Source organism: Festucalex cinctus, chromosome 1, assembly GCF_051991245.1.
Source record: "Festucalex cinctus isolate MCC-2025b chromosome 1, RoL_Fcin_1.0, whole genome shotgun sequence".
NCBI lineage: Eukaryota > Metazoa > Chordata > Actinopteri > Syngnathiformes > Syngnathidae > Festucalex > Festucalex cinctus.
In genome coordinates, this window is record NC_135411.1 from 47,855,430 (window position 1) to 47,871,131 (window position 15,702).

The following is a 15,702-nucleotide window of genomic DNA, read 5'->3' on the forward strand; positions in this document are numbered from 1 at the left end:
AACCTCCAAAAGCAGAATGATGAAGCTTTGTTTGAGGATAAACTGTCCCTTTCACATCCACATGTGGTCCTGAGGGGCTATAGGGAAGCATGCTGAAAGCACAGCTGACCATGCGCAACAAATGAGTGCAAAGCTGTGTGCAGAATATAGTCAAGAGTGAACCTCTAATATTTCAGTGAAAAGAGCAAGATACTGTATTTTGGCTGTCTTGGAGGCTATACAGTGACAACGTTTACATGCAGTCAATATTCGCGTTAAAGTCAGAATTCCGGTTTCTGAAACAATCGAGGTAATACGTTTACATGTGTGGCAGACAGAGTTACTTCCGTTTACATGCTCATTTGTGCTCGATTGGAATATCCCGTTCGGACCGCAACACGCTGACAATGTAACTACGTAAATAACGTCATTTCCACTTTTAACTTACTAGACATTCAATAAAAGTCATATATTTAGTCACTCACCACGCTAAATAAAGTAATCGGATTTAAACTCACTCCAGAAGTGTAGTTCTTTGCTGCGAGCGTCATGCTTGTTGGCACCGGTTTGAGTAGTTCTGGTGGGTTACACGCCAGAAGCATGGACTTATATACTTGTATTTACTGTTTGTGTATATAGGCACAAACTGTGGCGTGAAAATGGAGGCTCCTTTAGCGAGTAGGACGGAGCTGTACAAAATCAAAATAGAATATAATAAAAAAAAAATAATATAATAAAAAAAAATAGAAGTTGTGACTACATAAACAAAGAAGAAAATAGCCAGCATGCGCACAGCAAAAAACAATGCCCCGTTCGATCGAGGTATTCAAAATGCGTTTATATGAGCAAGAATTCCGGTTATGAAAGGGTTACCAAGCTAGGGTCTTACTCTATTTGGTAGGGATGAGCGAGTACACCACTATCTGTATCTGTATCTGTTCAACCATCTAAATTTTCTGTATCTGTATTCGGTGGGGGCGGGTGGCCTTAACCGGAAGTGGGTGTGCCTTAAACAGGAAGTGGGTGTGGTTTGATCGGAAATAATTGGATCTTCCATCGATTTGGTCATATTTTTTTTTCCCATTTCACACTTAAAATAAATTGTAAAATAAAGTGTGAAATTGATATGGATTGATCAAAAGTTGCTATAATTTTTGTTTATTTGAAAACTATTGCCAAAAGTGAGATTCAAATCAATGCTTTTGATCACAAAAGTAAGAACTATTTTTCAAAAAAGTTTTTTTTTTTTCTGAAAATGTATGTGTATGAATAAATATTTACTGAACAGTCCGAGGATTGAGATTCAGTGTTTTTGAACACAATAATAAAGGAACTTGCTTTATAAAATGTCCAATTATTGAATTATTGATTATTTCTTCTATTTTGGAGTGCGAGAGGGGTAGGCACAGAAATGAAAAGCTTTTGCTTCTGCCTACACCCTTTCGGTTGCATATTTATGGATGGAATTTGTTTTCTGACCATGTTGAATTTTTAATTTATTTTGCGAATGAACCGAATAAAATGTTTAATTCATTCGTTCGTTCGTTCGTTCGTTCGTTCATTCATTCATTCATAACACCTAAAAAAAGAACTATTTACAGAGCAATATTTTGGATAATATTTAAGATGGAAACGCTGCCACACATTCATATTCAGCGCTTTCATCTTCCTATTATCACATGTATGTGCGCACGTGACAATCATAGTTTGGAAATATTAGAACGAAACTCGCAATATTTTATATTTAAGACAGAGGCTCCTATTGGCCAACATTTTGCAAGTTTCATTCTAATATTTCCGAACTACTATTATCATGTCTGCACATGTATTAATTTTTTTTTTTTTTACATAAAGTGGAGCCATCGCAACATGAATAATAATAATAATAATGATGATAATAATAATAATAATAATAATAATAATAATAATAAGAAGAAGAAGAAGAAGAAGAACGGGTGGTTCACTGGTTAGCACGTCCGCCTCCCAGTTCGGAGGACTCGGGTTCGAGTCCAGGCTCCGGCCTTCCTGGGTGGTGTTTGCATGTTCTCCCCGTGCCTGTGTGGGTCTTCTCCGGGTTCTCTGGTCTCCTCCCACATTCCAAAGACATGCATGGCAGGTTAATTGGGCGCTCTGAACTGTCCTTAGGTGTGCTTGTGAGTGTGAGTGCGTGTTCATCTCTGTGTGCCCTGCGATTGTCTGGCAACCAGTTCAGGGTGTACCCCGCCTGCTGCCTGAAGCCACCTGGGATAGGCTCCAGCACCCCCTGCGACTCTTGTGAGGAGCAGGCGGTTAAGAATATGGATGGATGGATGGATAATAATAATAATAATAATAATAATAATAATAATAATAATAATAAAAATACTGCAAGATTTGTTCTAATATTTCCAGACTATCATTAATCTATCTATTCGTTTTGGTGACAATCAGTCACACTTTTCATTAGGAATGAACCGGATATCCGTACAACACGAGTATCCAGTACGGATAATTCATTTTTTATAAATACGAACATAACTCAGATATAATTCCTTAGTATTCGTATCTGACGCTCTAGCGCTCCTCTTTCTCACGCTCTCGCTGCTGCTTTCTCCCTCTCTTTTCTCCGTGACGTGACTGGCCAGTCAGTCTCTGCACAAACAGATCCCGGTCTGCCCATTCCCCCTCTACCTGGCTGACACTACATCATTGGGGGAAGCGGTGAGCATCAGCAGGGGCCGCGTTAAGGAATAATTTGGTGGTCTAACCCCCAAATTACAACTCATAATGCTGAGTGTTAAGCAGGGAGGCAAATGGGTCCCATTTTTATAGTCTTCGGTATAACCCAGCCAAGGATCGAACCCACAACCGTCCAGTCTCAGGGCAGACACGCTACCACTAGGCCATAGAGCTGGTCACACCTAGTGATATATCTAGACACACATTGCCATTTAAAACACTATATTTTTAATATATTGTAATAATTTATAGTATTTAAATAATAAATAATAAAATAAATCCTAGCGCACAATAATTGTTTAAACGAATGATCAGACAACAGGGAGCAAAACAACATGAAAGAGCAAATCCACACTTTACAAGAAATCTAAACTGGACACAAAGATTGCAGTTGACTCGACAAGACTTTGAATCAGCCAAGATGGGCTGATGTTTCTAAGACGCTGTTGCCATGGTGAATTGGAAGTGCTGTGACCTATTAAAAAAAAATATCCTAGATTTGCAGGATTCTGTTCCTTCTATTTTTTTTTCCTTTGCTACACAAAAGATTATTGAAGGAACAATAATGAGATATTTTTGGCTTTGAAAAGCACTCTCGCACTTATGATGGACCAATTTGAATTCTCATCAAGCAAAGAGTCCAATTCAATGCATGTCTGGGAGGATGATGGGGATCAATTGAATATGGAGTGGCATGTATCAAAGTGAAAGTGGTATTTCAAAGAGTCAAACCACAAAGATGATGTGGCTTCATAAAGAAAACTTCACAAAACTTGAATAGTATTCATCAAAATGGTGCTTCTGGTGGTAGAATCATGGTTTGGGCTGCTTTTCTTCAGCAGGGACGGAGTTTGTGATAAAATGGGCAAGTCAAAGTTCAGACCTGAATCCAATAGAGAATCTGTGGAAAGATCAGAAAACTGCTGTTGACAAACGCTGTCCATTTTATCTATTTGAGCTGGAGCTATTTTGCAAAGAAGGATGGACCAAAATTTCAGTCCCTAGATGTGCAAAACTGACCGGGACATACCTCAAAAGACTTGCAGCTGTAATTGCATCCTAAAGGGGGATCTATAAAGTATTAAATTCAGGGGGAGTGGATATTTTTGCACATCTTACTTTTCATTTTTTTATTTGTTAAAAAATATAATTTTCAAATAGCGTATATATTTTGTTCCACCTCGCAACTGTTTCCCACTTGGTGTTAACACACGCACACACACAAAAAATCTAATTTTACATTTCGTTTGAAGCTTGAAATGTGGCAAAATGTCAAAAAGTTCAAGGGGAGCTCATATGTTCACAAAACACCATTTGAATTGATCCATCATTCGCTGCTTCAACTTAAAAAAAAAAATAGCCTATACAGATTTTGGGTGAGAGTCACACTGAGTCTGACTTCAATGATGATCTTTTTATTGTGAAAGCAAACCGAGAAGTTCACTGAAGTTAAGAAAATCATCATACTTCATTAAGTGCTCTTCTTTCTCTTAAACATTTTCTGGAACACCAACTCAAATATTTCCAAGGTCAGTGAAAGGTTATTTTACAATCCTCATCAAACAAATTCACCTTGTAGGGCCCCCACACTTCCTGAAATCCTTGGAGGCAAACCCTAAATATGCTTACTAAACAAACAGAGTGATTTTAAGGGGTTGTCCTGGGAATTACTATTTACCATTACTCAGTCTCTTGCATATTCAAAGCTTCAAATGAAGGGGTCCATAACATGAACCCCTGAAGGGACTTTGAATCCAAGCTCAGCAACAATCCAGATTATTTCTTCCATAACATTTATTTATTTATTTATTTATTCATTTATCTATTTATTTATTTATTTTAGGCCCACCTCTCTACACAATCTAACAACTGAGTTGATAACATATCAATTAATATAGTCATCTACAGTGAGTGATTGTGATTCACACAAAGCAGCAACAATTACTGTCTTATCAACATCACAGACATTCAACTGTGAACATTGTACAGTTAGTCTAGTTGCAAAGACACAACCTGACCATGCAGACTTTAAACTGGAACAATACCTTGTCCGAAAAGGACACAAGTACTGTGAAAGTTGCCATATTGTGAAAAAGAATTTCACTTTCTGCAAAACCTCATCTGGACCTGGTTTGCAGAGGCTTTCCAAGCCTGTTTTCCTATACCTGACTATGAGCACCAATGCAACAGGAAATTTCTGCAGTTAAGGATAAAAAAGTAAAATGGTGGAGGTAAATGGTGAATACATCCTGCTATCAGAAGAAACTTTGCCTGTTCAGGCAAACAAAGATTTTTCAGCTCCCTTTCTCAGTGTATTGTTAGTGAGACATGACAACCAATCAATTGGCTCCACATGTCAAAAGGATTTCATATAGAATATAAAAAAAACTGGGAACCAATGAAATTCACACTACTACAATATGATTCTCCAGACAGCATTAAAGGTTAAGGTCTCGTTTTAATTAGCATTCCTTGGAAAATCTTTAGATCCCTACCAGAGGAAAATAGAATCTGAATAATAGTAGCAATACCCTAAACATCCATCCATCCATTTTCTTGACCGTTTATTCCTCACAAGGGTTGCTGGGGGTGCTGGCACCTATCTCAACTGGCTCTGGGCAGTAGGCGGGGGACACCCTGGACTGGTTGCCAGCCAATCGCAGGGCACACAGAGACGAACAACCATCCACACTCACAAGCACACCTAGGGAGAATTCGGAGCGCCCAATTAACCTGCCATGCATGTCTTTGGAATGTGGGAGGAGACCGGAGTACCCGGAGAAGACCCACGCGGGCACGGGGAGAACATGCAAACTCCACCCAGGAAGGCCGGAGCCTGGACTCGAACCAGAGTCCTCAGAACTGGGAGGTGGATGTGCTAACCACTCGACCACTGTGCCGCCCTGGAGTTACCCAAAACATCCAATTACCAAAACAAAAATAAACAAAACAAAGGAAAAAAAATGGTTAGGGGTTAATTGTATTAGACAAAGCTATGAGGAGTACACTAAGATAATTTTCCAATATGTGTGAATGTATAAAGTTAACTAAAAACTAAAAATAAAAACCACATCCTCCTGTTCCAAACATTAGAAGACCAGTTTTGAATTGTAGCTGGTACAATGCAAACATGGCAGTGTCTCAGAGTCCACATACTGGTATGTTAGTTGCTTACAGAACGCAAAAATTACCTCAAAATTCAAACGCACACATACAGTATTCAGGTCGTTTCAATAGATCATATGTGAAAGTATGATAAGCGCAAACAAGTGGGAGAAGGTCATTTAGATGTAACAGCATCAGAAGTCAAACGTTTTTTCTCTCCTGCTATCTTTTGCCCACAGGCTTATTTTATGCTAATTGTATGCGGACCGATTTGTGTTCATTGTTCACATGAAACAGGAGTGAAAGGTTACAGCCTTGTGTAGCTTCAACAGGCTACGCTAACACACAGCTCTACCGCTGGCCATGAGTCTTTCGGATAAAAACACTCACGAATAAACACGCTCGAAAAAGGGTAAAGACTATTTGGTATACCACGGTAGCCCGTTTTGAAATGACTTGGTCAGAACGTGCAAAATCAATCAACCATCCAAACCCAATTATTAGCTGGAAAACATATTTAGGTAATTTAAAATCTGCAAGCAAAATCAGGAAACAGTATTTGGTTACAGATTAGATTTGTTTGAAGAATGCAGGTTATTATCTTTGTTAGGTCTAACTGCTTCATGAATCAAAATGGTTAAATGGGGGATACAAATTGTTTCCTTGTTGGATCGCTCTTTCCTCCTTTTCCCTCAGAGGCGTCATGTCTTCCTGATGTCCCAAATCTCAGGTAGCATACCCGGCAAAACACCAAAAATCTCACAATTTGGATCTAGGGGTTTTGCACCCTTGCACACCAAATCTCAAATCTGTTTAAATACTTAATTGGGCTCTGTGGGCTGTCACCAGACTGGAATCTCCTTCATCACCCGTCACTAGTTTATTCTAGCCTGATAGATTCTTACATTCCTTGTGGCAAATGCATTTTGTAGTTGTCATCAAAAGTCTTTTTGCCGAAGTTGTCATCCTTCGTTCTGTACAAATGGGGTGTTTTTGAGTCTTCATATCAAGGTTATTTTAGTTAACTAAAACTAATGAAAAAAACAAAAACTAAAATTCAAAAAAACTATTTTGTTAACGAAATAAAATAAAATGTTTTTTAAAAAGCAAAAACTAACTGAAACTACATTTTATGATTACATAACTAACTAAAACTAGCCATAATTATAGTGAAAATGTCCTATTATTTAGTTTTTGATGATTAATTTAATACATGAGGTTGATTTTAAATGTAATTTTAAGCATTTTTTTTAAATGTATTAATCAGAATAAAGACATTATTTTTATTTTTTTAACCACCCACTCACACACAAACTGACTTCATGTAAGCCACACGGGTCTCCCAGGCAGAGGAGCGAACCCGCGCCAACCAGCACCAAAGGAAAGTGACGGTTCCACTCCTCCACCTGGAGCCCCCCGAATAAAGATGTATGAAAGTGTTTGACCCAGAAGTGATGTCATCTAGCAGCAGCCAATAGAAAAGAACTTTCAGATGACGTCACTCCTAGGTGACAAACGTGACTGCTTTATTTTTGGCTCCGACTCGCCTGCTTTTTCATTTAACTTAGCTGAAATGTAACGCTAGGGGGAAAAAAAAGATGTTACTTTTTCCATTTTACTAAGGTGTAAATATTGTGCACAAGTAATACACAATAAAAAAAAAAAAAAAAGTAAACTATCCTAATACGTAAGCTAAATGAAACTAAACTAAAACTAAATGTAAAAAAAAACTAAAAACTAATTCAAACTAACTAAATGGAAGAAAAAAAAAGTAAAAACGAAATAAAAACTAACTTAAATGAAAATTCCAAAACTATAAAAACCCTGCTTCATACTTTATAAAGTCATATGTAATTGCACTTTCCTAAACTGAACATATGAATGACAATTCCTCAACCCTGTGAACCTGAAGCAATAGATTCATAACTGCTCCAAGTTATGTGTTTATGCATGTAAGTTTGGGAAAACAACACAACCTCAAGTTCAGCCCATTTAACACTACAAATGGCTCCTCAAGTAAGAACAGCACGAACGAGTAATGTAATTAGAGAAGATGCAATCAATATGTGCCAGTACGACCACACCTCTCATTACCAGGACTGGATGTTCCCAACCAGAAAGCCTGCAAGAGACGAGGTCTGAAAATAATTCTGTAAGCAATAAGCATGTGCCCTCTCATTATGTGCGAATACACAAGGGAACAGGCAGGATTAGAGAGAGAGCAGAACATATCAGCGTGCATGTAGGATTTGTTAGCAGGACTTCATGTTGACAGATAGTCCATGGCATTTAAAATAGAAAATAAGCAAGGGCAAGATGAATACTGCTACATATAAAATTACTGAAACAACATAGCAAAAGCAATGCAGCACAATAAGTGTAAGGTTAGCAATAAGACTAGAAATGTTCCTAATCAGATATTTTACACTCATGTAGCAAAAATTGCCCTGCAGCTGAGGATAAGCTTTATTTGCCTCACTTTTACAGTGTGTGCAAACAAACAAAGATGACGATCTGTTGTCTCGCCTGACATCATTAAACCCTTCACTGAATTGCCCACTTCACAAAGCTGTAAACATCAAATTATGTTACAAGTACAATGTGTCTGCCAGGTTTCTGGAGCAGCTTCCATAACAGTGAAAGGGATTGTACTTTATGTATGCAACTAAGATCATGTAGAGGAGTTATTTCAGTGGAAAAAAATCACTTATTTCAGTTCAGGTTGACGTACATATTTGTATTGAGTAAAACAAAAATCAGAGATATATATATATATATAGAGAGAGAGTGTGTCTGTGTTGTTTTGATGCTCAGTTCGACCAACGACGGAAGGAAACATGGAGAAAAAAAACAAACCAATAGAGCAGCAGATCTTGAGTGCTTGAATTTCATAATAAAGTCATAATAGACATGGTGTTTGGAGGACCGATTGTTCGACCATAATTTCACCGAGTCCTCAGATGCACAACAACTCTGAATGCTAGAGAGGGTGAACAATGCCAAGCTCATCACTCAAAGGGCTCATAATCAAGCTGCTATATGCACTGTAGTGTCATATAGCTCCTTGCACAAAATGACCTTGCAATGGTTTTCTAAAACAAGACTTGAGCACTCAAAACACATGTGCAGTGCATCATATCGTCACCTTGCTAAAATAATGAAAATAATATATATATATAAAATTATTAGTATTATTTTATTTTATTTTATTATTTTATTTTTAATCTGTATTTTCAGAAAACTTGATCCAAATACTGACTTTGCTTAAGCCAGAAGATGAATTCCGTGCCGGGCATAGAAAATAGAAAGAAAGTAAAATTTGCAAGTCCAAAACAGATGAACTGATTCAAATGTTCACAACTGAACACATACAAGCTACATTTTCACAGGAATTGTGACCACAAAGGCCATAAAAGGTTGCTTCAGAGTCCAGAATTTTCATTTTCTTTATTATAAATTTCTCCATCACTGCTCATCACTTTTCAACCAACTTGAAGTCTGGTGAAAAATGAGTGACAGCCCCATATGTGCTCAGTTATGACTTCCAGTTCCTCCCAACACAGGTGCTTTCTGTGGTCTCATAGCAACATGTGAAACATTTGCTGCCAATTCCACTTGGAGGAAATCAGGGTGCAGTGTGTTGCTTGAGACATGGTCATCAGGAGTGAGGATCAAACCCGCAACCTCACGGCTGGAAGACGACCACTCTACCCCTGAGCCATGCCACCCTTATAAGTATGTTCGCTATATAGAAAATGGATGGATGGCACTGGAAAAACTGACCATATACACTTGTGTTATTTACATTTAATAAATACATGTTAACTCAAAATTCGGCCATATGTTGTTTTTATGAATAATTGCAAGAAACTTTGGATCCTTATTTGTTATGATTTTCAGACCTTTGGTAGACACAAAAAGCCATTACAGTATTTGTTGTTATGGTTTGGATTTTGTCACCTGTACAGTATTTGGTTTGGTTTGAGTTTTGCTGCTTTTGTTGGGGTTATAGTTTTGAGCTTGTCATGTTTCTGTTTCTGCTTTACGGTTTGTCTTCCCTGGTCTCGTTATTGTTAAACTTGTCCACCTGCGTGTGTCTTCCCTTCCCAGTGTATCTACCAATCACCTTCCCCTGCCACTTGTGTCTTGCCCAGCTGTGTCTAATCATTGTCAATTAGTGTGTTTATTTAGTCACCTGTTTTCGGTTCGTCGTCGTCGTCGTCGTCGTCGTCGTCGTCGTCGTTGTCGTTGTTTCCTCCCTGAATTACTGCCGTTTTCCTGTCCTGTGCTCTGCCCTAGTTTCCCTTGTTCTTCTGCTAGGAGTTTATTTCTATTTTGATCAGTTCCTTTTTTGCCTCCTTACCTCTTAGTTTATGTTTTTTGGAAATAGTCCTTTTTTGTTCTCAACATCCACAAGCCTGCTTCACCTTCCTGCATTTGGGTCCTCAACACCCCCACTGAACCTGGCAATTTGTATTATGAAATGAATGGGAAAAGGCAAATTCTCATGTCCACATGTTTTGAATAATGGTTTCAGCTTTTTCTTTTCTGAGAGAAGAAAGAAGTCCCACCCCAAAACACACACACACACACACACACACACCCCGACACCCCCCCCCCACACACACACACCCTTGTACATATATCTTTGTGAGGACATCCATTGACATAATGCATTTCCTAGAGCCTTACCCTAACCCCAACCATCAAAAATGATTACCTAACCCTTACCCTAAACCCAACCATAACCCAATTCAAACCTAAACTCTAAAACCAAGTCTTGACCTTCAAAAAGAGGTCTTGAGAAGTGAGGACCGGCCAAAATGTCCTCACTTCACAAAAATGTCCTCATTCTGTTGGATAAAGACGTATTTTGGTCCTCACAATGTAGTATGTACAAGAACACACACACCCCCCCCCCACACACACACACACACACACAATGCATCCTTCAAATAATTACATGAAATACTCTATTAGATGGACAGATGTCTGATATCACATGACCAGCTTTCTCATGACTGGTTGGAAGACAGAGAAGGCGGGCTTGTGTGTGAACAAATAAAGCGTGCAGTTTCTCTGGCTTCATACACTCCAGTGTTACAAGTCATCATCTGCCTGTTCATAAAACATTGTACGCTCCACACAAAAGAGATCCGGGGGCTTCTTTTACCAAGAGTTTAGTAACTCGGCCAGCATGTCTCATGAAGAAAAAGAGAGGACAAATGTGCGACTGGTGTTTTTGGGAGCAGCCGGCGTGGGCAAAACAGCCCTCATCCAGCGCTTCTTAAAGGACACTTTTGAGCCCAAGCACCGCCGCACGGTGGAGGAGCTCCACAGGAAGGAGTATGAGGTCGGGGGGGTCAAAGTCAACATCAACATCATGGACACCAGCGGCAGCTATTCTTTCCCAGCCATGAGAAGGCTCTCCATCCAGAACAGTGATGCCTTTGCCCTGGTCTACGCGGTGAATGACCCAGCATCCCTGGAGGCAGTCAAACGTCTGCGGGAAGAAATTCTAGAGGTCAAGGAGGACAAGTACACGCCGATTGTGGTGATAGGAAACAAGATTGACTGTCACAACGAGCGGCAAGTGTCAAGTGAGGATGTCGTGTCAACGGTGGAGCTGGACTGGAACAACAGCTTTGTGGAGGCATCTGCCAAAGACAACATTAATGTGCTACAGGTGTTCCGGGAGCTTTTACAGCAAGCCAACCTGCCCGGCTGGCTCAGCCCGACACTGTGCCACAGGAGGGAAACCTTTCCCAAGGAGAAGAACAAGATGCCCAAACTGAACAAAGCCAACAGTTGCCTCCTATCCTAATGAAGTGATAGTTATAAGGACACCAATTTGAAAAATCATTGAAAGGAAGTAAAGTGCATAATTAATAAACAACAACAAAAAAAACAATGTGGTTACTTGATGGGTAGCTGACTGGATGGATGTTGTATTGCTATTGAACACAATTTAGAGTTGCTTCTCGAAAACTGATTTTAAATATGGACTAATTAACTTCTGTATGTTCTTCTTGTCATCTATGTACCTTTTAAAATGCCTTCCTGTGGTGAGTGTCGAGAATTAATTGGCACTTGTGCCCTAAAGGAATGAATGGATCTGTTATGTCCAATGTACGTGTGATGCTCATATCAAATATCTGAATAAATAAAATATAAGCACCAGGGACAAATCTTGAAGATAAACCAAAATAGGAGAAAGATGTCTAAACTGTGAACAAGATGACCTTGAAATGTAAATATTTTAATTTCATACTTTAAACACAGCTTTCTTTCTAACTATTGTTGATATGTGAAGCCACTATAATTTATTATTTGCATTTCTTCACTAAATGCTTTATAAGTGAAGAGTTGTCACCATGGAAGAACTCAGGCAGAAGCTCGTCTGTCTGATATTGCCCTCTCATGGTCAATATTTGTCATGCAGCAGGGTTTGAAAATTGGATCATAGCGCAACTTTCTTGTATTTTCCAGATTAATAATACTAATACTAATAATATATAAATACAGTCTCAGTTGTATTAATTTGGCGAGACTACTACTACAAAAAAAAAAAAAAAAAAAAAAAAAAAAAAAATCAAGATCCAACCCACTGCACCACTTCAGGGGGCCACTAAAGCAGTTAAATTGTGTCTACCTTCTGTTTCTTCACTTTTAACGGATTTTACAAGCATTTTTTTTCACCATATCCCTTCTAAACATAAAGTGAATAATACTTGTTTACGTTACATTTATTTGCCATTTTCCATGACTTCTGACCTCAAATCCATTGCCGGGGCAACTGTATATGAAATAATACAATGATGTGACTATATGCTTTTCATTCTCATAAGAGACCTCTGAGGAAAACCATACCAATATAATGATGAGACCCACAAAAAAATGAGTTTAACACCTCTGATTAGACGAAAAACAGATCTCAAACCTATGGCCCACCGGCCAGAACTTTTTACTATAGCTACAGTTACATTTTTTTTTTTCTCCCTCAGGACAACTATAATTGAATAATAAATCAATGTCTCTGTATTTTATGCATTATTATCATGGATTATATTAAGTTTCACAGAAAATTTCCTCAAGTTTTGGAATGAACCAAATAGGCTACATTATTTTTTTTCATATTTTGTGTTGTTGAAAGATACTCTGCATGGAGCAGGTAGGTCTCTCGTTCAATTAAGGTGGCTAAAGAAGCCCTGCAGGACCTTTAGATTATAGCAACACACATTTATTATATTATCCACAGTGCAAATTAGTGCCAACAGATGGCAGCAGCCTCGCTGTTACGAACGTTTTGGCTTTGCAGGTGGTAAAACTTCAGCACCTCCTCTTACAACTTGTCCTTCACACCTGTGAATTGCATCAGCAGCATTATCCAGACAAAGTTAATTATAATAATAATAATAATGATAATAATAATAAAAGGTGTTGTAGATTGTCAAATAGAATCAGAAGAGCATAATAAACATAAATACTTTACATACAATACATAAATATTTCACAATCAATTTGTAAAGATGCATATTTCACTTTGTGTGTTCAGTATACCTTGACCTGCTCACATCCGCTTGTTTTGAGATTTGAGATTTCAGACAAATCATCAATCAAGTAGCAAATTAATATTTGCCAGTGACTGCTAGATGTGAACATCGCTATTTCAAAATTTCATACTTCAATCTGTATGCATATGTTATTTCATATTGCTGTCCTGTGATTGACTGGAAAAGCAACCAATCCAGGGAGTGTGCAACCAGGAAGGGAGTGAGGGGGCTTTTGTCTGAAGCCATCTGGGATAGGCTCGAGTTACTTGGACTGTGGCCCTTTGGACTGATGAGGTATAGAAAATGGATAGATGGATAGATTTTACTATGGTTATTGATCTGCTATTCATTCTGATGTTATATAAAACAGATAAAACTAGAAGTAATAATTCTATACAAAACCCATAAGTTGGATCACCTCAAACTACAGATCAAGGAACTCAATGCAGCATTTGATGATGACCAATCACAAGCAGATGATCAAATTGTCATTTTAAGAAGACCAGAAAGCAAGTCTTTACACTAATCAATTCTGTTAGTAATACTCATAATAGCCTGCATTAGAGCCTCCGTGCATTTTGGCCCAGAGAGAAAGGGGTGGAGTCTGGTTGTGTTCTCCAGGTGATTAAAAACAACAACAAAAAACTTGTGAGCTCAGTTAAAGAAAAAAAAAAACAACAAAAAACAAAACAAAAAACAAGTCTTTTCACCTGATGTGAGGGATGTAGTGACAGTATTTGTATTTAAAGCTGCTCCATGTGTAACAATTTGCCTCAAAATACAATCTTTACAAAAGCCTTTTTATTTGACTATTTATGATTGAAACATGTTTTACAGTTTTTCACGATTGTCAACACACGTTTCTCAATACAGTAACGGATTTCTCAATACTGTGCACACAAACTGCTAAACCTGACACTCCCTTTGCAAGAAGACTCTTGCCATCAAATCTCTACGCTGTGTTCACAAAATGGAACTCATGTTTTCATTTGCTACACACATGTCACCACAGGCTTCTTCCTTGGCCTGGACAAGTGGGACCTGGGTCTGGCGGTTTCACTCATACACCTTCCACCTCCAAGCAGAAAAGAACTCCTCTATGGGGTTGAGGAATGGAGAGTATGCCTAAAATGTGGGTGGTCCTGGAACCACTGAGGTACAAGCAGAGCCCGGTGGAAACTCACATTGTCCCAGACGACAACATAATCTCAGTAAATCGTTATGGATCATCAATGTGATCTGCTGGAACAAGTTGTTTGTGGAAGTCATCAAGGAAGGCCAGCAGCAAGACCCTCAAGCCAGCCTCCCTCATGCTCACACCATGTTTCAGCATATGGTCTATCACAGTGGCCTGAATCTCATTGGATATAATAGTTCTCCGTCCTCTTACTACTCCTCCTGTTCTCCTCTCTGTCCTCATGCTCCTCTCTGTTCTCCTCTTGCTCCTCCTCTCACTCTACTTCTCCTTCTCAGGTTGCTCTCTTCAAGGTTCTCCATTCACCAAACACAGAGGAGGCGGCGCAAGACACTTATATACTGCAGTCCTGATTGCTAATTGCTCACCAGACATGAATGTATTGAGTTTTGAACACTTGTGTGTTGTAGGCTGATACCACTGAGATGTCACATGAGAAGTGTTTGTAACAACAGAACATTGTATGTAGTGTTTTGACAACAAGTTCATGTGCAATTGACTGCAGAGTGTATTGTCGGTTGAAGCGTTGAGCTTTTACATGAGAGGTGTGTGCAATAACTGAGAATTGTGTGTAGTGTTTAGACAACAAGGTGATTTGCAATTGGTGTGAGTGTAAAGAAGGAAAGTCAGAGTCTAAGGGAGTCATAAGGGAGTGTGAAGTAGTGACAATTCGGGTCGAGCGATTGGTACATGAAGTTCAGGTCGTGAAAATTGTGCCAAAGTTTACATTTCTGTGTGTTAACAATCGTGAAAAACTGTAATGAGTAGATTAACACCTTGGCTGTTCACAATAGGTATTCCTGCAAGCCTCTGGCCAATCATTTTCAGACTGGATTCAGGTTTGAATTTTCGGCCTTCTATGGATGTGACATCATCTGCGCATCACGTATACATGTGAGGGGAGAATGCAGTTTCATTTTTCAGCCACACATGGCAGTAGTTATTCCATCCATCCATCCATTTTCTTGACCGCTTATTCCTAACAAGGGTCGCGGGGGCTGCTGGCGCCTATCTCAGCTGGCTCTGGGCAGAAGGCGGGGGACACCCTGGACTGGTTGCCAACCAATCGCAGGGCACACAGAGACGAACAACCATCCACACTCACAAGCACACCTAGGGACAATTCGGAGCGCCCAATTAACCTGCCATGCA

General features: G+C 39.0%; 1 pseudogene; it reads left to right on the forward strand.

Moving 5' to 3' along the window:
* Window positions 1-10,914: 10,914 nt before the first annotated feature.
* LOC144032632 (ras-related protein Rap-1b pseudogene) lies at window positions 10,915-12,339 on the forward strand (annotated as a pseudogene).
* The last annotated feature ends 3,363 nt before the right edge of the window (window positions 12,340-15,702 follow it).